The following is a 25,467-nucleotide window of genomic DNA, read 5'->3' on the forward strand; positions in this document are numbered from 1 at the left end:
GATGACTGACTGACTGATCGTGTGCATTTATCTCCCTTTTTTCCTCATGCTGCCAAACATGCATGGAAAGAAATAAAAAGGATATGCACTCACGGTGATGAAAAGAACCAGGAGAAGAGATATCAAGGGCCAGACCTTTCAACGAATTTCTGGAAGCTAAGAAGTGGATGGGAGAGAGGTGTTGATGGAGCCACTCAAGGGACCTGCGGCTTCCGTGCAGTCCAAGGGCTCTCTTTACAAAATGGTTCGATCCCACAGAACCTGAGAGAGCCTTGATCTCAGAGACCCCACCGTGTGCAAAGGAAAGTGGGAGGGACGTGTGGGGCCTAAACCAAGCTGGCAGGAAAGCCACTGACTTCTGTTCCTCCCACACTACACCTACATACAGAATGCAAAGAACAATCAAGTAATATGAAGGGACTCTGAGAAATTAACCAATGAATTGCTCAAATGAACAAAGTGTAATAGAATGAAAAGATAAATTCAAGGAGATCTCCCAGAACAGAAGAGCCAGGTAAAAGAGGCAGGAAATACAAGAAGAAAATAGGGATGAAGGATTTATTTAAAGTTTTCAATAACTGACTAATGGTAGTTCCAGAAAATATTAATTTACAGGAGGGAGGTACGGGAGGAAGAATTAACAAAGAAATAATACAAGAAATTTTCCCACAGTGGAAGGACACGAGTCTCCAGAATAGATCCACTGAATGCTCAAGAAAATGAATGCATAAAAATCCACATGTAGACACGTTGACCTGAGATGTCAGAACACCAGAAACAGAAGCCATTAAAACCTCCGAGGAAGAGAAATGCATGTGACCTGGAAAGGATCGAGTGCCAAAATGGCATTGAATTTCTCCTAACAATAGCAGATACAATATTTTCAGTGTCCTCAAAATTTTGAGGATGATTTTCGATGAGAATTTGTATGCCTGGCCCAACTTGATCTATGTAAGAAGAAAGATCATCTCCGAAAATTTACCTCCAGTGCATCCTTTTTAAGAGAAATTGCTTGAGACTGTGCTCCAGCAAAAATAACAGATTAAACCAAGGGAAAGGAATGTGTAATGTCCCAGAAACAATGGACCAACCCAGAAGAGCAGCAGAGACATTCTAGGGAAGAGGCAATGCAGCGGATCGAAGGAGGAACCGGCCACATTGGAGGTGGAGTCTCCTTGGAAGGGACAATGTCACAGAATAGAAAGCACGATGGGGGTGGGGATGGGGACAATACACATAGGAAAATGGCAAATAACACAAGGGCAAAGGGCAGGTAGAAGTTCCAGGGGAACACAATATCCAAAAAGAAAATATAACCCTAATACGCTACTTCGCTCTTCAATGAACAATATTTAAATAGTGTTTTCTGTGAGCTAAACCCTCACCTATCACAACAATTAATAACGTCTAAGATCTATATGTCAAGAGACAGAAATGGGAACGTGTTATCAGAAGGTATCAGAGGTACTGTAAATAGTAGCTAAAGGGGCTGGAAGTTGCCTCTGGGGTGAGGGCTAAGGGGACTGGAGTAAATATGGGGTGGAGATCTATTGTTCTTAACCACTGCGTATAGTACTTGGATGTAATTTTTTAAATTTTTTTTTTTTTAAGATTTTTTTTATTTATTTGTGAGAGAAAGAACGAGAGACAGACAGCATGAGAGGGAGTGAGAGGGAAGAGGGTCAGAGGGAGAAGCAGACTCCTTGCCGAGCAGGGAGCCCGATGTGGGACTCGATCCCGGGACTCCAGGATCATGACCTGAGCCGAAGGCAGTTGCTTAACCAACTGAGCCACCCAGGCGCCCTTGGATGTAATTTTTTAAATTGCGATTTCACTGTGGTGCAGAGTGGAAATCTGATTGGAGAAGGTCAAGGCCACAGGGAGATGGGTTAGGAGAAAATTGCAGCGATGCAGGTGGGAAACAAGTTTGTTGGACTAGGCTGGTGGCAGCAGAGATGGGGAGAGGTTGGATGGATGGATGCACTTGCTTAGGAAGGCACATGCATGGGACTTGCAGTGGGCTGGATAAAGGGATGCTGAGAAAGACAGATACCCAGCGGTGACCCAGTTTCTTGCTTCTATGTTTTGAGTGGACAGTGGGGCTGTCTACTGAGAATCCTGGCCAAGAACTAGGTCATGAGGAGAAAGTAGTTCAGTTGGACACACGTTGAATAGAGGTGCTTTGGGGACATTAAAGACATGACAGGTAGACAGTTGTAAACATATCTCTGAACTCAGATCAAATATCCAGGGACAGGTAGTGACTAACGTTGTTAATGCAGATGAGATCCCCATGGGAGACAATCCAATCCAGGTGCCCTGGAGGGACTGAGTGAACAAGAGAGGGAAGTAGCTGATGTGTAAGATTGACGCCAAGTCTAACTTGGTTCCAGATGGCACAGATGTAAACCTATCCACAGGGTCACAGTGTCCTTACAGACACATTATAGCCCAGGTGCCCACAGATTATCCCTTACTTTACATTATAGATCATGTAAACTCACATCCCACATGCTGAGGAAGGTCTCCCCCAGTGTTTGGGTCCCAGACAGACTCCCAGGTCGCCATGCTCTGTAGCCGCCCTCACCACTGTTCCCAGCCCCTACCTATGACTCTGCCCTCCAACTTGGGCTGTGTGAACAGACTCTCCTGAAGACTTGGGGCAGTGGGGACAGTTACAGAACACAACAGGAAGCAGGTTAAAACTCAGAAGTGTAATTTTGCACCGGCCATGACTTTCCGTGGAACCCCTGTCTTGTTCCCGGTTGGGTCCTCTTGCTGCTCCCTGGCCTTTCCTCCCATCTCCTTTTGTCTTTTTTCTGTGCTCCTCACCTCCCACTCCATCCCTTGCCTTCCAGGCCTTGCCAGGCCTCTTACAACACTCAAGGGGGCCAGTAATGTACTTTTCGAAACAAAGAGCCATCTCCCCTGAGATGAATTATGTTTGTCCTCTGCGGTGGTAAACTGGCTGCCTTCTGTTCATTCTTTAAAAAGCTCTTACACACATATACTCACATGCAGACGTGCACCCTCACCTTGACATTCACATACACTCACACGTTCATGTACGCACACACAACTGCATGTACACATGGTGTGCACATGTCTGCATGTGCAAGGGTCTGGGAGTACGCCTGCTCTCTGGTGCTCCAGTCACTGAGCTGTCCTGTCCTAAGGGAGGGTCCTGTTCTTTTTTTTTTTTTAAGTCATCTCTGCACCCAACATGGGGCTCGAACTCACAACCCTGAGATCAAGAGTCGCACACTCTACCGACTGAGGCAGCTGGGCACCCCAGGAGTATTCCGTTTTTGAACTGGCATCTGTCCCCTGGGGAAGAGGCGTCTTCTCAGCCCAGAAACTAGAATTGAGCTAGTGAGCCTGAGATTACTGGGCCATGGCTCTGCCCCCAGGGTCTGAAACCTGATCTGTCACAGTGTCACCAAAGCAGTCCCACCCTGAGCAAACAAGCCAGGAATTGGGGGCTATGGTAGTCAGAATAATGGTCCCCCCAAGGTGTGCGGGTCCTAATCCCTGGAACCCATGAATATGTTACCTTCTGGCAAAGGGCCATCGCACATGTGATCGGGCAGAGGATCTTGAGATGAACAGGGTGGGTCCCGTGTAACCACAATCGTCATAGGGAAACAGAACCGGGAGAGTCGAGAAGGAGATAGGACGACAGAAGCAGAGGGGCAGCGATGTGATGCTGGCTTTGAAGATGGAAGGAGCCTATGAGCCAAGGAATGCAGACAACTTGTGGATGCTGGATAAGGCAAGGAAAGACCTCTCCCTGCGAGCTTCCAGGAAGAATGCAGTCCTGCCCACATTCTGATTTTAGCCCGGTGAAATCCATTCCAGACTCTGACCTCCGTAACCGTGAGATAGTAAGTTTGTGTTGTTTAAGCTACTGAGCTTGTGGGCATTTGTCATAACAACATTAGGAAACTAACATAGGGCCCCTGTGATGTTGCCAGTTCTTGGAGGAAGCATGGATGGTAGTGAGGGACCATTAGGGTGGGACTCAGAGGCCAGGCCTTCCTCACCTCCCTGTGGTTATCTGAGGGGCTCAACCAAGACTAAGGGAAAATTCTGTGCCAGGGGTGTGGGGAGCAGTCATAGGGCAGAGGGCTTCAGGGACTAAAGGGACAGCCACCTCCCTGGGACTGTGTGGTGTGGCAGCAGGAGAAGATTGAAAGACTAGAGAAGGAGTTGGGGCTCAGCATCAAGCAGCCCCTCCCCCAGAGTCCCCTTTCCTGGAGGTAAACTTGCAGACACTGAGTCTCCTAGGAATGGTGGCCTGAGACTCCGTGGGTTTGGGGCTGAGGAAGGGGCAGACAGAGCCATCCCGTGGGGCTTCGGAAGGGACTTCAGGTTCTTTGGCAAATTCATGCCAAATCATTGGCCTCAGGGAGCGGCCAGTGAATTCTGACTAGTGTTAATTTACCAGACTGGGAGCTCCTCAGGTGCGGGTCTGTCTTTGGCCTGTTTCTGGACCCCATGGCCAGTGGTTTCGCAGGTGCCAATGAGCATGTGTAGGGGGCAGCAATGAACAGAAGCCCCAGACCAACCTGGGACAGCTCCAGAAGAGGGTACTCTGGGGCCCATGCAGGGACCCAGCTATATTTTTGGGCCTCCTGGATGGAAGATCCCAGAGTACCTCAGTTTTAGTTCCTCATGCACCTGGATGAGATCCTGAGTATCTCTCTTGACCCTGTGTTCATAATTCCAGGCGAGGGCTCTACTGAGCTGTCTGTGGCAGCACAACAACCACTCTAAGCCTAGGAAATGACCTTGAGCACGTGTCTTGATTTCTCTGGTCCTCCATTTCCTTGTGAAATGGGTCTAGTTACAGTATCAAACTCGAAGTACTGTTATAAGGACTAAGGGAAATAATGAATATAAACTTTCTGGAATGTATTAAGTATTCAAGGAGAGGTACCTTTCCTTTCTTTCTTTTTTTTTTTTTTTCCCCTTTCATCTTTGAAAGTCTGGAGGACGCGTTTGTGAACCACACTCTGGCCTACCGCTATTTAATGCCCATTAAGCATTGCTATCCTAAGGAGAATTTCTGGCACTGGTAGGTAATCAGACTTCTAGTCTGTACTGGCTACTTCCTCAACTCCACTGTCCTGTTGGTAGAGTTTCTCAAGAACAGGTAGGGAATCCTAGAAGTTACTTCTAAGAATTTACCTACAGATGTTGAAGGACAAGAAAGCAAATTTCATAGTGGTATTTACAATGGTAGAAAATAGAAAATCTACATCTCCATGTCTAATAGTAAAGGTATTTTCAAAAAACCAAAATGGATTTAAGGAAAATAGTATGCATCCGTATAATATGTATGTTTGGAAATGGAAAGATGTTCATGATATATCATGCAAAAAAGCCACTATTAGAAATTATAACAGTAGAAGCCCATTTGGGGGTGAGTGTGTATGTATGTGTGTGTGTATTAGATACATACACCATTAGATACATACATACATATCTTGGATATTTGCACACATCTTAGATATATATATATATATATATATATATATATATATATACACACACACACACATATATAGCTATAAAAATCATATATATTCATATTTGTATGTTTTTACGTATATACCAAAAAATAGGAAAATAGTCTGAAACTAAGTAGAACAAAAAGTTAATAGTTGAAGTGGTTATCACTGTTTAGTGGAATTTTAGATGCCATTTATTTCCTTCTCTATAGTTTTATGCATTGTCTGAAAAAAAATTTCACCATGTATGTACTAGCCTTTTTTCATGTTTTTAAATAAATTTTTTTAGACATACCAACAGTATTGATAAAGTAATGAAATATCATGAAACCACCAATCAGCTTCATACATATACTACTTTATTTATTTATTTATTTTTAAGATTTTATTTTTTGACAGAGAGAGACACAGCGAGAGAGGGAACACAAGCAGGGGGAGTGGGAGAGGGAGAGGGAGAAGCAGGCCTCCCGCGGAGCGGGGAGCCCGATGCGGGGCTCGATCCCAGGACCCTGGGACCATGACCTGAGCCGAAGGCAGACGCTTAACGGCTGAGCCACCCAGGCGCCCCAAACATATACTACTTTATTGAAAGAATTATTTGAAGTTATTTCAAAAATATGTTCTCATTATTCCTCAGACAATACATAAATATATAAAATCTCTTGTCAATCTCCCTAACCACTGAATTATGAAAATTTATTAAAAATTTAAAATAGTATGAGAAAATGGCAAATATTTTTAGATGGAAAATCTTAATATAAAAATGTCCATTCTCCCAATACTGATGTATAAATTTAAGGTAATTCCTATTATAGTACCATTTTTATTTTTATTTGTTTTTTTTTTAAGATTTTATTTATTTATTTGACAGAGAGCACAAACGGGGAGCAGCAGAAGGAGAGGGAGAAGTAGGCTCCCTGCTGAGCAAGAAGCCCAATGCAGGGCTCGATCCCAGGACCCTGGGATCATGACCTGAGCCAAAAGCAGACGCTTAACCAACTGAGCCACCCAGGCACCCCTATAGTATTTTTTTTAATTGGACGAATGATCATGATGGGAGAGTCCATGTGGGAGAATTAATGTCTGACAATGGGCAAAAAATATTTAAAGGAGGAGGTCTTGCCTTATAGATATTAAAATATACTGTAAAGCCACCAGAATCCAATAATATTGTATTGGCATAGGATTATTGTATTGACAGAAAACTTTGGAACAGAATAAAAAGCCCATAAATACATCCAAGTATATATGGGAATTCAATATATAATGAATGTTTTACCTCAGTAAGAACAAAAAAGGTTAATTAATAAATAATGCTGGAAAAATCATCTTATCTATGTGTAAGAAAGTGAAGTTGGATTCTCACCTCACACCGTATAAAAAATTGAATTCCAATAGATTAATAAGATTTAAATATAAAAATAAAATATAAAAACCTTAGGAGAAATTTTAGGTGAATGTATGCATAATCCAGGGATTAGAAGGGATATTTTTACCCATGACAGGAAACCTAGAGTCTATAAAAAAAATTCATTTTTAACATAAAATTTGATCTCATCCAGTTAATTTTTTTGATATTGTTATATCTGGTTCTCAAATTCCCATTTGCTTATTTTTATCTTCTGTTTCTATGCTGAGGTTTTCTTTTTGATCATTCATGACTAGCATATATTTTTCTTCATGTCCTTGAACACAGTTATAACAGCTGCTTTAAAAGGTCTTGTTTCTCAATTCCAAGATCTGAGTTACCTTGAGATTGGTCTCCACAATTGCCTTTCCTCTTGAATATGGGTCATATTTTCCTATTTCTTCATATGTCTAGTAATTTTGGATTGAATCCTAGATACTATCAATGGTAAGTTGTAGAGCTTCTGGATTCTGTTATGTTCCTCTGGAAGACTATTGATTTTTTATTTCATCAGGCAGTTAACTTGGCTGAGCTCAAACTATAAACTCATGCCCCTCTGTTTAGACAGCAGCTGAAATCTCTGTTCAGAAGCCTGATTAGGCTTCTCAGAGTTTCTCCACTGAATTCATAGTTCAGAAAACACTCTGATGTTTGGGGGAAGTTTATAAGCAGACTTTGGAGCATCCCCTCCATCACCCAGGTATGGCTTTCTACTTTCTGGGATCACTTTCCAACTGCTATGGAAGCCCCACATTTTGTCCTCTGATTCCTCAACAAGCAAGAATTCAGATTTCTATCCAAGTTTTAGCCGACTCACATGGTACTGTCTGGGGCCTGGCCTTAGGCACAAAGATGTAAACATGAGAAACTCAGTTAATGTTGTTCCCTTGCAAGTGTTAGTCTCTCTAATTTCTACCTGGTTGTGATCACATCACTTTCAGTCCCTTTCTATAGCCTTTTAAGTATTTTGTCCAGAATTCGTAGTTGTTATCTGTCAGAGAGACAATCTTTTACAAGGTATTCTGTCATTAGTGGAGGTGATACTCTCTGACTACATAAAATTTAAGCTTTTTTTAGATGGCTAAAGATTCCCAGAAACAGAATTGAAAGACAAACAGTAAGTTGGGAGAATATATTTGCTGGGACTCATGGCAAGATAGGTAAAGAGTTAATTTCTAGCTCTTACAAATTGTTAAGAAAAAGATGACGCATCCAGTAGAAAAATGTTCCCAGGATATGAATAGGCTCAGAGAAGAGTAAACCCAAATGGCCAATAAACATATGGCTCAACCTCCTAGTACTCAGGGAAATGCAAATTAAACGAACTCCTTGCCCATCAGATTGGCAAAAATTCAAAAGAATGTTAACACCTACTACTGATGGGGGTGGAAGGAAAGTATATTTTCATATTTAACTGGTAAGAAAGAGAATTGATGCTGCCTTTATGGAAAGCAGTATGAAAAAAAATCTGTTGAAAAATTTAAATATACGTATCTTTTAACCCAATCATCTCATTCATAAGAATTTGTCCCCCGTTCCAAAAATAAAAACAAAAATTTGTCCCATAGAACTAGACAGTGTCTATAGATAGTGTTTAAACCATGACACATTTATGCTGTGAAACAAGATGTAGCCATTAAGAAGAATAGATTCACTTAGTAAGGGTTTCCACAATATTATTAAGGTAATATGTGTAATACGATCATTTTGTCAGACAGTGATCTGCAGGCCCTATATGTGTATGACTGCATGGGCACGTAAGGATATGAAAGGATTCATAACATTTTAACATCGGTTAGTGGGATATTAGGGAAGGACCAAGGAATGGAAAAGCGGGTAAGATTTAAAAAAAAAAAAAAAAAAAGTGTTTAAAGTGTCTGGCGATGACCCCATGTATGATATGATACATTTATATACAAATGTTTGTGGAAGCAGAGTAACAGAAAGGTGCTTGAGGCATGATCATCAAAACGTAATTGGTTAGGTTTGGGGGATTATTAGTTTGTTCTTCATACACTTCTATTTTTTAAAAAAAATCTTTTAAGTATGTATAAATCACATAATATAAAACTTACAGATATTTTTTATCACGAAATTTTTAATGAAGATTTTAGGGGCACCTGGCTGGCACAGTTGGTGGAGCATGCAACTCTTGATCTCAGGGTTGTGAGTTCGAGCCCCACGTTGGGTGTAGAGATTGTGTAGAAATAAAATCTAAAAAGGAAGGAAGGAAGGAAGGAAAGGAAAAGAGGAAGGAAGGAAAGGAAGGAAGGAAGAAAAAAGGAAAAAGGAAAGAAAGGAAGGGAGAGATATTTTAAAACTACAGAAGTTGACTTCCTCTCTAGATGATGTCATCTTGTCCATGGCTCCCTGTATGCTGATGGTTCTTGAATTTTTATCTCTACTCCTAACCATGGTCAAGACAGTAGTTCATAGACTAAGATGTCTATTCAACAGCTCCAACTGTAGGGGCATCTGAAAGGGGACAGAATCAGTATGGCATGATTCTTTCCCTTCAATGGGCTCTTGCTCGTCTTTCCCATCGCACCACCATTTAACCAGTTGATCAGGCCCTTCCAGATCAGATGTGGGAAATAAGTCCTGATTCTTCTTGTTCTCTCCGATCCCACATTCAAGGGCAACCCCTCTCAGGTCTGTGTTCAAAATCTCTCTCCATCCCACTATTTGCAGTGCTGAGTTTGGTTAAGGTGGTGTCTGCCGTATTTTGCCTTTGTAAAGGAAACTTCTATTCAAAATTGAAAAGTAACCTGTTGAATGATACTCTAAAATTGTGTGAATGTTCTGTGTCCCCGGCATTTCATCCAATGATCTCAACATCCATTAGTGAGCCTTATTTTGAATTAATTATTACGTTGGTGATTGCAAAATGATAATTTTTCTCATTTTCTCATTTCTTGTATTTTTATTCTCTATTGTTCTGTGAAAAACTTTTCTTCCTGCCCTCTCTTTGAGTATTGATGTGGATCCATGGATTATTTTTTAATTCAATGTGCTATAATCCATTTTTGTCATCTTTCTTTTTTACGCTCAAATTTTCAAAAGTTGGCCATCTTTGTCAAGTTGTATTTTGACGTGTCCTCATCAGTCTTGCAAGACACCCCTGCTTTCTGGCAAAGCAGAATTGGGTTAATTGGGAACATTGAAATATAACTTTATATTAGATTAAACTTGGGCGTGATCATGGTAGTGTGGTTGTGTAGGAGAACGTCCTTGCTCTTAGAAGATGTTCTGAGGCCTCATAGGACACAGTGTTGTGATGTCTGCCACTAACTCTCAAATGGGGGGGTGGAAAAGAAGGAACAAATAGCACAAAATTTCAACAATTGGTGAACCTCTTTGTAGAGTAGTTGAATTTTTTCAAAATAAAAGTCATGGAAAAGACAGGAGCCACTAGTCCCGCCCTCCGCTGCCACCATGTTGACTGTCACCACTGTCGTGCTCCCTGAACACCTCCTTCCTGGTCCCCGCTTCTCCCCTCCCCCTACACTCCGTTCTCAAAGAACTGCCAAAGGAAGTGTTTTAAGACTTAAAATCAGGGGGCGCCTGGATGGCTCAGTCCTTAAGCGTTTGCCTTCGGCTCAGGTCATGATCTCAGTGTCCTGGGATCGAGCCCCGCATCGGGCTCCCTGCTCGGTGGGAAGCCTGCTTCTCCCTCTCCCACTCCCCCTGCTTGTGTTCCCTCTTCTGCTGTGCCTCTCTCTGTCAAATAAATAAATAATAAAATCTTTAAAAAAAAAAATAAAGACTTAAAATCAGAACAGGCCATTGCCTTGCCTGAAGCTCTCCTTGCCTCCTGAAATAGATATAAATTTCTTACCAAGGTCTATAAGCCTTCCATGGTTTGGCCCCTCCGTGCCTTCCATCCTTGCCTCCCACCACTTGCCCACTTGCTCTGCCCAGCTCAGCACCTTTACACGGGCTCTTCCCATAATCTGAACACTCTTCCCCCAGATTGTCACATGGCTTTTTCTAATCATTCACACTTCTACTCAATGCCACCTCCATCGAGAAGCCCTCTTTGCCCACTCTAACTTAGCTTCCCACCTAGTCAGACTCTGTCCTTGACCCAACTTAATTTTCTCCTTAGTGCTTGTTTGTTGTCTGTCTCTCCTGCTGGAACGTAAGGTGCCCCAGAGCAGAGACCTTGTCTATTCAACACTGTATCCTTAGCACAAAGTGCACAGCCTCACACAGAGTAGGTGTACAATAAATACTTATTGAATAAAATGATGTAGACGCATCCCCTAGATGTGCTTGTGCAACAAATGCACACTCACACAGAGGAACACACACAAATGCTCACGAGGTACCTGTGGAGAAACAGAGTTGTATAGAAACATCCATGAACAGACATAACGATTACATAGTTCCTGCGCACACTTGTAGAGTACACACGAATACAGATATACTCACACAATAATGCTTATCTTTAAACATATGTCCACTAATCCATATATTTCAAATATTGACATACACAGGCACAGACAGGCTTACATAGTCTCTCTCTCTCACACACATATACGCACACAAAGATACAGATGCTCAGGTGTAGGGACGTGAATGAATACCCCCCACTGCCTTGCATGTGTTGTGTGCACATGCTTTGCCTTTGCCTGGCCTAGGTTTTTGCATCCTTGCTAAGCCTGGTTTGGGTGGACACTGCTGGGCCACTCAGCAGCCCTTGGCCAAGAGCCCCAAACCTCCTGGTAATGCTCCTCTCCCGGGACATGATCTGGGAGGGGGGCGGGGCTGCTGGGCAGGTGCCCCTTGATTTATAACTGCTCCAAGGCCGCCGTGTGGAGCAACAATGTCACAGAGGCCATTAGCTGTCTGGGCCGAGCTGTAAAACATGCCGGGCTCAGCACCCTCTGCTCTGGTCACACTCACCTCTGCAGTCACCCTGCCTCCCTGGGGCAGCTCCTCGGTACCAAAAGCAGTGACCTCTCATAGCTACACAGTAAGGAGACAAGGGCTGCAGGGGAAGCCCTCAGGGCTCCCCAGGTGTCTACCCCCACGGCGGGGCTGAGCATGACCCTGTGGGCTGGGACCAGGCAGAGGGTAGTGGTCCTCAGAAATTTGAGGTAAACTGGTAGGTGCTTTGCCCACATACAGCTAGCTCGAGCAGGGGCTGAGTCAGGAGCGGGCTCCGGTTTACCAGGACAAGGGCTGAGAGGGCACCTGGCCCCCCAGGTGGGCTTGGCTGGTGCCTGGAACTCCCAAGGCCCACCCAGTGCCAGGCCCAGATAGCAGACCAGCCCTGGAACCCAGTAGCAGGTGCAGGCCAGACTGTCTACCGCTACCTGCCTGGCCCGCATAGGACTCCAGTCTGAACCCATGAAGTCTCAGGGGCTGGATGTCTCCGTTACCCCAGATGCCCAGGTGGGAGGCCCTGAGGAAACCTTCATGGCCAGCTTTCTCAGCCTCCTGTCCCTATGGAGCCTTCGGGTGACACCCTGTGCTAGGCTCATGAAGTGGAGGGGCTGGTTCCCAAGGGGTCCTGATGCTATGTTCCAAAGCCTAGAAGCCGGACAGGACACCGTTTGTTCAGGAGACACAGCTGTGAACAAGGGCCAGCACAACAGAAAGCCGAGGCCGGGGAGGACATTGCGTGCTCAAGACAGGGGAAAAGCCCAGCCTGGCTGGAAGAGAGGGTGAGGGAGTGAATGGTGGGGTGGGCAACCACAGGCAGGGGTTGCCCAAACCCTGTAGCTCAAGACAAGGATTTGGGGCTTGAACCCAAAGGCACTGGGGAGCCACAGATGGGTCTAGAGCAGAGGAGTGATGTGATCTGATTTGACACAGTATCCCTTGCCATCTCATGCAGCACATCATTTCATTATAGGAGTGCAAAGGTGGACCAGGACAGGAAAGGGGAGGGAAGACATTTTGTAGAGTGTTAGGGACTGTGCACCAGCCCTGTTTTTTGCCAAAGGAACACTGCTTGCAAACAGTGTTCAATCAAGAGGCTGGATTTCTTGCGTCCATCCATCTATCTGTCCTTGCATTCATGCATGCATTCATGTATCCATCAGCATGTAGGCCTCATGGAGATGAGAAATAAAGCAGGTCCTGCCATCCAGTGGTGTTCAGTAGAGAAGGAGGAGGGAAGAGGCAGAATCTGGTTTCAGCATTTATGGGGTACCTATTGTATACAGGACACCGAGTCAGGCAGCTGACATGCAAGATCTTTTGGCTTCATAGTCACCTGGGGAGGGAGGTCCTTCCCATCCCATTTTATAGACAAGAAAACTGAGACTCAGGGAGTGAAGCCACCTGCCCGAGTCCTCACAGAGGGCTCTGGGCCCAGGCAGAAAGGGCTTAGAGAGTGATAGAGAGCAGCTGGAGGCTCTTCAAGGGTCATTTCCGCCCTTGTCTTCAGGCCCTGTGAGATTCTGAAGTTCCCAGAAAGGATGAGACCCTGGGGGATTAGACCAACGGCCCACCGCTGCCTCCCCCTCAGTCTGTGATTAATGCCTGACAGTCCTTCTACTCACAGGGAACTCATCAGACTAATATTTCCTGATGTGAACTCCGTGTTGCCCTAGAATGAGAAATCCCAGCCCCCTCGCATTCTGTGCCCCAGATGAATGGGCTCCCGTCCTAGGGTCTGTGAGTGATGCGGCCCGTGTCTGCAGAGGGAGGTCGATAAGGGCTCTTCATCAGCAGAACTGCAGCTTCTCCCAGCTGGCCAGCAGGTCCTGGTCCCCCTCTCGGTGCTGCTCCCCCGCTGGCCCTGGACTCTAGCGCACATGGGGAGGCCAGGTCAATGCCCAGCAGATGGGGAGAGAGGGCCCTGGGAAGCGAGGGCCGGGCCTTCTCCAGCCCTGCCACAGACACCAGGGTCCTGGGGACCAGAAGGAAGGGGCAGGGTCTGCTGACGTTTGTGTAGGCTTTGATCCAATGAACTCAAGGAGGGCGGAGGCCTGTAGCCCAAGGCTGTGAGCAGATGCCTGTTGAAGGCAACATAGGACCTCAAAGGCTCTGTGGAGGATGCTGGGACCAAGTGATTCTAGGAATAGAAACACCAGTGGTCGTTGCCATAGTAAGAGGAACAACAAAATAATAACCGGTACCATTTACTGAATGCTCACCATGTGCCATGCATGGTGCCAAACATTGATAATGCATTATTATTTTCAATCCTCAGAGTCCTATGGAATAAGGTAGCATTATCCCATTTTATTTTATCTTTTTTTAAAGATTTTATTTATTTATTTGACAGAGAAAGTGAGAGAGGGAACACAAGCAGGGGGAGTGGCAGAGGGAGAAGCAGGCTTCCCGCGGAGCAGGGAGCCCGATGCGGGGCTCGATCCCAGGACCCCGGGATCATGACCTGAGCTGAAGGCAGACGCTTAACGACTGAACCACCCAGGCGCCCCGCATTATCCCATTTTACAGATGGGAAAAGTGAGGCCAAGAACAGTTAAATGATACTCCAAATAGGGGTGTCCAGATTCAACTCTAGAGATTTCTACCTTCAACCCTGTGCTTTTAACCATTCATCATCTGACCCTTCCACTGATACTTGTAAAGTAGTGCCTTTGCACCAGGCACGGAGGAGGGTGCTGAGAATACATGAGCCAGGCACCATCCCTGCGCTCACGGAGCTTGCAGCCTCATGGGGAAACAACATCAAACGAGGGGATTCCAGTGCTTCAGTGAGAGTGGGGGTGGGGACAGGTGCTCAAGGGATGTTTTGTCAAGAGGAAGGGGGCAGGGTGTCTTGTCTTGCCCTAACACAGGGAGAAGCCAGTCCAACTCCCCAGTGTTGGGTCTTGAGGACCCTTGAGGTGGCCAAAGGTGGAAAGAATCTAGGGCTAAGGGTCAAAGCATTGAAGGCCAAAGCTGAGGCAAAGAGAGTGGCCCTCCTGAGGAGCCATTAGCAGGAGGCGGGGTCAGGAAGTGGATGCAGGTGGAAAGGAAATGGCCAGAAGGAAGCAAGGGGTGTCCTGTGTGAAGGAGGCAGCTGTGTGGTCCCTGAGTGCGTGGTGTGTTGGACCTGCTTGAAGGTGGAGGTCAAGAAGGACAGCTGTCCATGCCTGAGAGGTGTCTTTCAACAACAGGTCGACAGTAGCACCAGGACGATAGGTTCACAGGAGGTCTCCAGCCAGCAACCAGATGCTCCCGGAGCAGTTGTGACTTTTGGGGATGTGACTTGGCGTGGATTATGCAGGGGGTTCAAGCCCCAGCCAAGCAGAGTGGGTTCAGGGCAGAGTTCAAATTCAGCAGGAAAAAGGAGGCTGAGGGTGGTAGCCAAATCTGAGCAGACCCAGAGCCAGAGTGCAGGGCAGTAAGAGTAATACCTGAGGCCACCTGCTGGGGGCGCTGTAGCCGCAAATCAGCTCTTCACCCAGTCAGGATTGGGGGAGGAGGGCTTCAGTTGGGAGGGGCAAGGAGGCAGAGCCACCCCATTCCTGGGGCTGCCAGGGGCTGGCCTGATGGAGAGGGAATCAGCCCCAGTCCTGGCTGCAAAGAGCTTGTCCTTCCTGGGCCCTTCCTGCTCGTGGCTCCACCCCGTTTCTGAATTTGCCCTGAACCTGACCCTCAATTCATCCTTGACCCTTACTCTGTTGCTGATCCCCATTCCTGAACCTACTTATCCCAATCATGAAATTTCTGCCATCTCTGAGCCTCGGCCCCTCCTGGACCCTCCATCCCCACCTCATCCCACTCCAGTCCTGAGCCTCACCCCTCCCTATTCACCTACCCTACCTCTGACTCCTGCCCCACCCCTGCCATCTCACATCCATCTCAGATCCTTCCCCTGCTGTTCACCCCTACCCCTGCCCTGTCTCTGAATTGGGCTCAAGATGTGTTGCTCATATTCCTTATAAGTTATTTTACAGCTGAGAGGTTCCTGTTTTGAGGGCCAAAAAAACGGGTGGGAATTTAAAAATGCCCTTGTTAAAATGCCACATACACCATCAGTCCACAGCTTGAGACATCAGAATAGTGGTCTCCCTTTGTGGGGGGCGGGGCAGAGATTGGAGGGAGGGCACAGGGGCCCATCTGGGGGTTTCTGTAATGTTTCTTGATATGGGTGTTGGGTGCACAGGTGTATTCCATTAGGGGAAGATAAATCAAGCGATAGACTTACAATTTGTGCACCTTTCTGTATCTATGTTATACTTCAATAGAAAGTTTTTTAAAAATGCCCTGTAGTCTGAGTGGTTTCGGCCCTTGGGGAAACGAAGATGGCCCAGGGTCCCTGTAGCAGTTGAGACACAGCCTGGGAGCCTGGTCAGGCTGGTTCTGCCTTAAACAGGCCCTTAGAAAAGCACTCTCGGGTTCCCAGTGTTCCCAGGACAAGCATTCACCCCAGCGGGATGCGGACAGCAAGTCCCCTCCACCCGTCCATACACCCCATGGTCCCCTGGGACCCTGCCTTGGTGCCAGCTGCCTTCCTACCCTAACAGCTGTATTTTTCAGGTACAATATGACAGGCTCAATCTATTCCTGTTATATATTTCCCAGTAAATGGACAAGGTGAAAACAGTGTCAGTTCAAATCACTATCATGACACTTAATTCTGATTTACTGTACCTTTTGCTGCAATCTTGAAAGTGCCTGCGTCCGTGCTGAGCCGGATTGCCCAGCCAGGCCCCACGGGGTCGATGTTAAGATCAGCTTCAATAAAAGAATTTAGGGTAAGGCAGCCCCGGGTGGGCAGGGGGCAAGCCGGGGCCCAGAGGACGAGCCAGCAGAGACGCTGAAGCAGCTCTCCCACGCCTCCCTCCCACCGACTCTTTGTCCCCAGCCCTGTGTTTGCAGCAGCTGGGAAATTTATGGAGGCTCCATAAACGGGTTTTACAGACAGCTGTTAGAGCGTGCGGAGCAAGGCTGGGCTGTCGGGGGACCTAGTCGCAGGCTTACAGCCAAGACACTTAAATATTATGGCCCTACATATATAAAAAGTGTGCTGTGCACGTCCTCTGCTACCTCCCTCCTCCTGACCCAGGAGCACGGGGTTGCTGGCTCGCCAGAGACAAAATACCCACAACCCCTGGCTCCAGCCCCTGCCACCCAGGCCAGGAGCCTCTGGCTGGGCTGACAGCATGGATGCGGGGAGACTCGTTCAAACAGCGGTGCCAGGCATGCGCTGGCCGCCTCCTCTTCCCTGCCCTCCTGGCCTGCTGTGCCCAGGCTCAGCCCACCAAGTTCTTTTTGCCTCCGGGCCTGGCTCCAGCTATTTTCTCTGTCTTGAAACTCTCCGTTCCCCCCACCTTCTCTGGTCCTGGCCAGTTCGTACATGTCCTTCCAGAAACTCAGCTGAAATGCTGCTTTCTTAGAGGCATCGCCCCCACCCTCTAAAGTCAGGTGTCCCTGGTTATAAATGCTCATATCCTCCGTGGACTTCTTCATAACATTTATAACAATTGTAATTGCATAATTATTGGTGTCATTATCTGTTTAATGTCTATCTTCCCCACTGGACAATAAACTCTGTGAAAGCAGGGACTCTTTTTGAATGTATCTCTAGTGCCTCGCACAGAGCCTGGCACTCAATAAATATTCAAGGAAGGAACAAATGAAAGAATGAATGAAGATGCGGAGATGAATCCCACGCAGCCCTGAGACATGGCACAAGGCAAATTGTGCTCAGATCATAAGAGTGGGAGAAAGGTTGGTGGGTGTTCAGTAAAGAGAAGTCACTTCGACAAGGGGGAATCAGGGAAGGCTTCCAGGAAGAGGTGCTACGGGACCTCCTGGTATAGTAAAGTGCTCTAATTCAGAAGCCTCAGCTGTGAAGGTTAAGATGTGAGTCCGAGGTCTAGTCCCTTAGTTTCATTGGGCCTCAGCTTCCTTGTCTTTAAAATGGGAGTAGGATGGAGCTTACATCAGGTGGTTTTTATAAAGGTTAAATGTATTTAGCATAGCGCATGTAATCAGAGTTGCTTTAAGCAGCATGACTACTGAATGTAGCCAGAACTTGGGAATTCCAGGCAAAGGGAGCAGCATGTGTGAAGGTGTTTATGGGGGATAAAAATTCTCCTTGATTCCCTGCTGCCTTGGAAGCCATGTTTTGTATCTCCTGACCTTAGCCTGACCTACTTGACTGGGGGAGAGTGTCTGACCCAGTAAGAGCCCATCATAGGCTGGCCAGCGACCTATGACCGATGGCTGGGCCAGCGACCTATGACCGATGGCTGGGCCGATCAGGTTTCCTCTCTAGGGTGTTTGATTGGAGAGACTTGGGAAGAATTGGCAGGGGAGCTGAAGCTGAAAGAAGCATGATGAAAATATTGCATAACGAAGTAGAAATTATAACTGAGCACAAGGAATCAGAGAGATGCCTCGGATGCCTCTTCTCCCGACCCATCTGTAACCTTGTGATAGAAGTTTTAATTTTTTTTTTTTCTTTTTGGGGAGGCAGTGTAGCAATACAATTAAAAACATGTTAGCTGTGTGGGCCTCAGACGGAGGACCTCACCTCTCCGAGCTTCACTTTTCTTGTCTGCAGAAGAGAGATCATTAAAGCAGTTATCTCAGAGAGTTGTTATGTAGATTGAATGTGATAAGATAGTAGATTGTATTACTGTTCACTGATAGCTTCCTCATTAAGAAAAACTAGCCTCATCTAAAAGATCGTGACTGCTTAAGCCTTAACCTCACTCTTTGGGCCTCCAATCTTTCATGGAAAGAAAAAAGGACGAGAAATCTGTTCAACCCCCACACTGGGCATATTCTCCAATGCTGTCATCATATGTGGAAGAGGATAGGTTGGACCATTTGAAATTGTCAATATTCAATCCGATGTTCTGTGGATGTTTGATCCATAAAAGTGGATTTGCCTATGGTTGAATCTTTGAAGAGAAGGATCCCCCAGAGCCACAGAGAGCACTGGACTGGGGCATTCCCCCCCAAGGAGATGGAATTGGGGCCTAATCAGGGAACGTTCCCCATGCCTAGGGAATAGACCCCTTAAATGTGTGTCCAGAATGATTTCAGAATCGACAGAGCTGTGACTGCCATATGTCCCCTGTTCTTGTCTCTTCAGAATGGGAGTGTTAACTGTGATTGCCCTGTCCCATTTCACCACAGTGACTGGGCCTGTGGGTGGAAGGTAGCCTGCATTTTCGGCTCATAGATCCCTGAACCAAAATGAGCCACTTCCCTTCCCTCTGATGAAGGGTATTCTAGGCATCATGCAGAAATCTTGGACTTTGAGCTTGCACCAGTGTTTGGAGGGGACTTTGGATTGCTTGCCTAGAGGTGAGCAGGTTCTCTACGTAGAGGGTGTTGAATATGTGGTGGCCAGAAGGCCCGACCATGATAGGTTATTTTATTGGTCACCCACACCCTAGCCCCTTGAAGTCAGTCTTGGCCATGCAACTTCCTTTGGCCATGTTGCTCTAGGCAGAAGCTCTTAAGAGCTCGTTTGTGCTTTGCCACGCTCCTTCCAGCTGAAATAGCCACAACTAGCAAGGGTCTAGACAGAAGGTGCTCCAGAAGCCTGCATCCTGGAAGAAAGAAAATATGTGGCCGGGTCGCAGCCAGTGTGCCCTGGACCGGTAACATGAGCGGGATATAGACTTGGAAGCTTAGAGTTGCTTCTTACAGCAACACAGCCGGCTTATCCTGGCTGCCAGCATGGTATGCAGACAGCTTAGCACAGAGCCTGATTCAGAATAAGTGCCATCGGTTTGTCTGCTGTCTCTTCAGGGGACAGAGTACGATTGCGGTTTGGTACAGAACTTGTTGTAACTGGAGGGAAGGCTACTTGAAGGGGGTGTAGTTAACAATAAAAGTCAAAAGGGGGACTGTATCATGGAGAACTTGGAATAGAAGCCATATGTCTGGCTGAACCAGCCTAGGGGGTACAAAATAAAGTCACCTTTTAATATTCCTTGTGACTCTCCAATCCGATCTCCCCGTAGAGGGAAGTGTGTCTTTCTTCTCTCCCTGTGGCACCTGCTGGCCCCCCTGCCTTCTCCCTTCCCGCTGAACTAAGTCTGAGAGCCTCAGCAGGAGTCTGTTGAAGTTACTGCTCACAGAAAGGATCAGCAAATCTAGTCTGTCCACCAGAGGGAGGGCCTGTGTTCCTGGTTGCTCGTTTCCCCGCCTCACGGTGTCACTGCTGAAAATAGAATGGCCAAAAGCAAGCAGCATAAAAGGAACAATTGATAGATCTCACTATACTGAAGTGTAAAACTTCTAAGTGACAACAGATACCATAAACAAGCTAGAAACAAGCTATAGCCTGGGAGAAAATATTTGCAATTTATATAATAGATAAGGGATTAGCATCCAGAATATATAAAGAATTCTAACAAATCAATAAGAAAAAGACAAATGGCCCAATAGAGCACTCAGCAAATGATAAAAAACAGTCGATTTATGGAAAAGGAAATTCAAATGGCCAATAAACTTGAAGAATGTTCAATTTCACTAGTAATCAAGGAAATAAAACATTAAACTACCATCAACTATATTTCACTCATCAGATTCGTGAAAAAAATTAAATTTGATATTAAATGTTAGGATGTGTGGAAATAGGGACTCTTGCATATTGTGGGTGACAGTGCAAATTGGCACAACTGCTTTGAAAGACAAGCCCACTCGCCGGTATCTCCCCTGGAGAAAATGCTTGTGCGTGTGCATAAGGAGGCCTGCAGGGGGATGTTTGCCGCAGTATTATTCAGAAGAGTAAAAACTCAAAACCTACATGTCCGTCAACAGGAGACTAGCCAGATAAACCCTAGCACGGCCATGCTAGGAAGTACTACGCAACTGTTCATGAGAATGAGATAAATCTGGGGCGCCTGGGTGGCTCGGTTGGTTGAGCATCTGCCTTCGGCTCAGGTCATGATCTCAGAGTCCTGGCATCCAGCCCCGTGTCAGGCTTCCTGCTCAGCGGGCAGTCTGCTTCTCTCTCTCCCTCTGCCCCTCCCCCCTGCTTGTTCTGTCTCTCCCAAATAAATAAAAATCTTAAAAAAAAAAAAAGAATGAGAAAAATCTATGCCATAACATCAAGAGATATCATTGGGTGAATAAAGAAACTCATAAAGCAGGACATCTTTTTTGTAGAGTCAGAGAAATAGAAACATACGCGATAATTTTTAAATTTTTTATAGATACAAAGATATAAAAAATATTTGCAAGGATGACTCAAAGGAGAACAGCAATAGCGACCTCTGAGACTGAGGGAAAGGAGCTCACGTGGTGGCACTGGCAGGAAGGTGGTAGGTAAGTGGGGCTAGTGGGAAGGTGTCAAAGAGGATTGAACCTCATTGTTGTATTTCCACACCATCTCACAGAAGGGAAAAAAGGAGAAGATATTCATGAACTATTTGTGTAATTAAAAATGAATTATGAAGAGAAACAGGCTGTCTGGCTTGTGAACTCCCTCCTCACTGACAGACGGTGGGGAGCCAGGCGTACCACTGATGGGCAATCATTCTTTAGGGTGCAGGTGTGTGTGTGTGTGTGTGTGTGTGTGTGTGTGTGTGTGTGTGTGTGTGTAGAAACTAGATTAGTCAGGATAAGGTAACGGCTAGCACTGACACCCTCAACATCTCAGTGCCTTAACACAACCAAAGTTTATTTCTCATTCATGTCACAATTCAGTGTGCATGGTGGGGGAGGGGATACTCTGTTCCACACAGTCACTCAGGGGCTTGGGCCCCTTCTGTGTTATGGTCTGTCATCTTGTGATGTCTTGTCTCTTCCTCTGCATCTGGCTGCTAAATGGGACACGAGATAGCGTGGAGGATTGCTCTGGAGACTTCTAGTCATCTGGCCTGGAAGTGACCAATCCTCATGTTCCATTGGCCAGGACTCAGTCATATGGCCCCACCTAACTGCAAGGGAGACTGGGAAATGTAGTCTAGCATGTGCTCAGGAAGAGGAAACCGGCTTGGTGATCACATAGCAATCTCTGCTTCACTCAGCTATGGTGCTCCAGCTCCATATGGTTGTTTCAGACACACCCTGGCCTACCTTCTTGCAGCACCTTTCCGCATCTTCCTACACCATGCCATGTTCCCCAAGGCAACCTGAGCCTGTCAGCTTTGGAGGGGTTTCCAACTTTGACCATTCTCTGAGCCTAAACCCACCCTCTGCCCCCAGCCCAGGGTCTTGTCTGTAGAGAGCAGAGGAAACCCCTCTCCATCCACCATGTCCAATTACCCACTCTATTTTTAGTTCCTGGAGCATTATTTCCCCTGGGGAAATATTCACCTTGTTACCCAGAGCTAAGGAGTGCACATTTCACTCAGAAGCAACGGGAAGCTCTGAGAAGTTTCTGAGTAGGGCACTGATGTAATAAAATACATGCTTGAGAATGGTGAGGAGGGTAGACTGGGTGAGGGGGCTCCTGCCATGGTCCCAGTGATGGGGCGTGGAGCAGAAATGACAGGTCTTATAGAGGTATACTCTGTAGGTTGTGGAGGGGTGCTGTATGGAGGGGACACGAGATGCCTCCCTGGTTTCAGAAGAACAGTGACCCCTAATACTGAGATGGGGGACAGTTCTGGGTTGGGGGGAGTTGGGTAAGTTTCTCCAGGCCTGAGATGTCTGTAGACATTCAGATGGAAGCATCCTATAGGCATCTGGGTAAACAGAAGCAAGGCGTGGGCTCCTGGTGAAGATTTGGGGGTTATAGATGATACTTGAAGTGATTGGATCATAGTAAGTCTGCGTCATAAGAACAAGAAATACTCAGCTCCCCTCAAAACAGGTGAAGAACATGTCCTTGTAATTCCAGCATCCTGAAATTAGGTCAGATGAAAGGATGGACTTCCAGACACCGAGTGACTTCTGACACAGGGCAGAGGAGCGGGACCGGGTTGGGGAAGCACTTGGCAGTGGAGGGAGCTCTGCGTGGGCCACGGTCTTTCTGAGAGGGAGCGGCTCGACCCGAGGAAGGAGGAGCTGTGAGCTAAGGCTGTTCTGGGGCCAGGAACATGGCCCGGGCAGGACGGCATGCAGTCATACCTGTGCTCAGGAGAACCCTGTGCTTTGTGTAATGCTCTGCGGTTGTCATTTTGACATTCTGAACAACTGTATCTTTGAACTTGTATTTTGTAAGTGAAGTCCAATGGGACAATGGAGCGTGCCCGGGAGCAGAGGAGACAACACATACAATGTTTGTGGCCACCACTCCTGGCCTCCCTGTTGGCGTATGGCATTTGCCGTGCCCCTCGAGCGCAGAATTCCAGTGGACCCACAATGCGTGGGAGCCCAGTGATACTCTGAGCAATTAGAAGGTAAACGTGTTCCTCCTTCTACTAAGTGGGGTGCCCACAGCCTCAGGTGGCCGCACTTTCCTTTCAATTAAGGATTTGCTGGGAACAGTAGAAAGAAGGCAACATGAACTACCAACCAACCCTTTCATATCCTTTTGGATTCATGCTGCTTCCCTGGATGAGCCAACCACTTACGTTGCAAACCATGACCTCTCAAGTCTCCCTACTCATCAGTAAGCTAAAGGTAGGGAGCGTTAGTAGCGTGTGCATATATCAAGAAGTGAAATAAAAACAGCTGAGTTCATTTTGTGAGGCGTTCCTGCTATTCCGGTGAGAAGGAATATATATATCTCTATGTGAGCGACAAAATAGGTGTATGGTTTTGGTGATTCTGTGTACGAGTTACATGCTCTTATATTTGCATTCAACACTGATATTGCCTAATATTAAGTAAAATGCATGCTAATAATTTAAAATGATTTCTTAGAGTGGCATGAGATCTCAAAAAATGTTTTGATAAGTCGAGAGAGACCACTGAAAAAAAGAAAAACTTTGCATCTGAACATTTTTCATTGTGCTTTTTCCCTGCTTTTCAAACAGGGGGCCCAGGTGTTCATTTGGCCCTGGACCCTGCCAATTATTTTGCCAGCCTTGAGTGCAGGGTTTTGCCTCGGACCTGAAGACCCAAGGAATATCTGCCCTGGGGAAAACGTTTTGGCTCACTTGTTTCTTGCCCCAGTATTTGAGTTTCTCTGTAACTTGGCTCTGTCTCTGATCCTGGTGGCAGATGGCCCCATGGTTCGGAGCCAGGCTTGAGCCGGGCTGCTCCAGCTCAAGCCCCAGCTCTGCTTTTGCTGGCTCTGTGGTCTCGGGCAACTTACCTAACCTCTCTGTGTCCTACTTGTGCTGTCTCTTGAATGGGGATTTTGATAATAGTACCTACCTCAAAGAGTCGTTGAGAAGGTTAGATAATACCTGCAGAGTATTTGGAACAGCCCTTGAAACCTATCCAATATGGGTGAGTTCTTATCATTCTAGCATTTTCTACAATTTCGCTATCTGGTGGAGGAAGTCCCTGGCTGCCCTCCCCTCTTGCATCTTGGTGATGCTGGAAGGTGGGGCCAAACTCAGCCCCTGTGCTGAGAAAGGGGCTGTGGGGAGTGGGGCTCCCCAGCAGGACCTGGGCTTCAGGTCTGTGTGTGGGGGGTGTGCTGACCTGGGGGTCCTGTGTGAGGCTGTGAAGACGGCTGTGGGTCTGGGGTTGGGTTGGGGGGATGTTGGAAATCTCTTGGGCCCCATGTCTGTATTAATTTTCTAGGGCTGCCAAACAAAGTACCACAGACAGGATAGTTTAAACAACAGAAATTTATTTTGTCACAGTCTGGGGGCTAAAAGTCTGGGATCAAAGTGTTGGCAGGGTTGGTTTCTTCTGAGGCCTCTCCATGGTTTGTAGATGGCCGCCTTCTTCCTGGATCTTTACAGGGTCTTCCCTCTGTGTGCATCCGTGTTCAAGTCTTCTCTTCTTAAAAGGTCACCAGTCATATTGGATTAGGGCCCACACAGTGACCTCATAACCTTAATTACCCCTTTAAAGTCCCTGCCTCGAAATTCAACCCCATTCTGAGGTCCTGGGGGTTGGAACTTCAACATGTGAATTTTGGGGGACACACTTCAGTCCATAACAATGTCTGTGGATGCACGGCTGTTCTGTGGGTTCCTGTGACCGCCTGATGGCACACCCATGTGTCTGTGTCAGTGTCTGTGTGTATGTCTGTCCGTCCTAGGGTCTGACCTTCAAGGCCCCCAGGTCTCGGTGTACCTGTGTTCATGAGGCCTCCACAGCGTTCAGAGTCAACCTGACTGCGCTGTGAGTGTGTCCACAGCGTGGTAGGTCCTCCAGGACGGCAGAGGTGTGGGGGCCTGGGGATCTGCCTGCCTCTGGGTCCTGTGCATGTGAGTCCCGTCTCGCGTGTGTCTGTAAACGTGAAATCTGATCAGGCATGTGGCTGCAAGGCGGGATTTGAAAGGAGAGGGGAAGGATCATATTAATTTGAGAGTTGAAAGAAGACAGTATGTTTACAAAAGCGAAAGAACAGCGGGTTAAACATATGTTGGCAATGACGCTGAGCGGACAGCAGCTGAGGCTGGGCTGGCTGCAGGGTGGATGCTGTGGCATGTTGGTGTCTTTAAAACTGTCACCAAACCTGATACAGAAGCAAAAACAATGGGACTGAGCGGAATGCAGTGGGGGCGGGGAAGGAGGAAGCAGCGGTGTGTGGTGGGGGGGTCATCAGGAAGGCCACCGTCGTGGGCACACAGCCGCCCCCCCCCCCCGCCA

At 46.8% G+C, this 25,467-nt stretch overlaps 1 protein-coding gene across 6 annotated transcripts in view; it reads left to right on the forward strand.

Annotated features, from left to right (window-relative positions):
* The window catches only part of MVB12B (multivesicular body subunit 12B), a 263,743-nt gene that overhangs the window by 35,442 nt on the left and 202,834 nt on the right, over positions 1-25,467 (forward strand). The window contains exons 3-4 of one of the 6 annotated variants that reach the window (XM_032418693.1): positions 71-1,164; positions 21,018-21,129. The exons of 4 other annotated variants lie outside the window; for them this stretch is intronic. The gene's annotated coding sequence lies outside the window, so the exon portion shown is untranslated. Of the gene's footprint in view, positions 1-70; positions 1,165-21,017; positions 21,130-25,467 lie in introns of those variants that run through there. One more of the 6 variants, XM_032418691.1, reaches the window with a different exon arrangement.

The sequence above is a fragment of the Phoca vitulina genome, unplaced genomic scaffold (assembly GCF_004348235.1).
Source record: "Phoca vitulina isolate PV1807 unplaced genomic scaffold, GSC_HSeal_1.0 scaffold21, whole genome shotgun sequence".
NCBI lineage: Eukaryota > Metazoa > Chordata > Mammalia > Carnivora > Phocidae > Phoca > Phoca vitulina.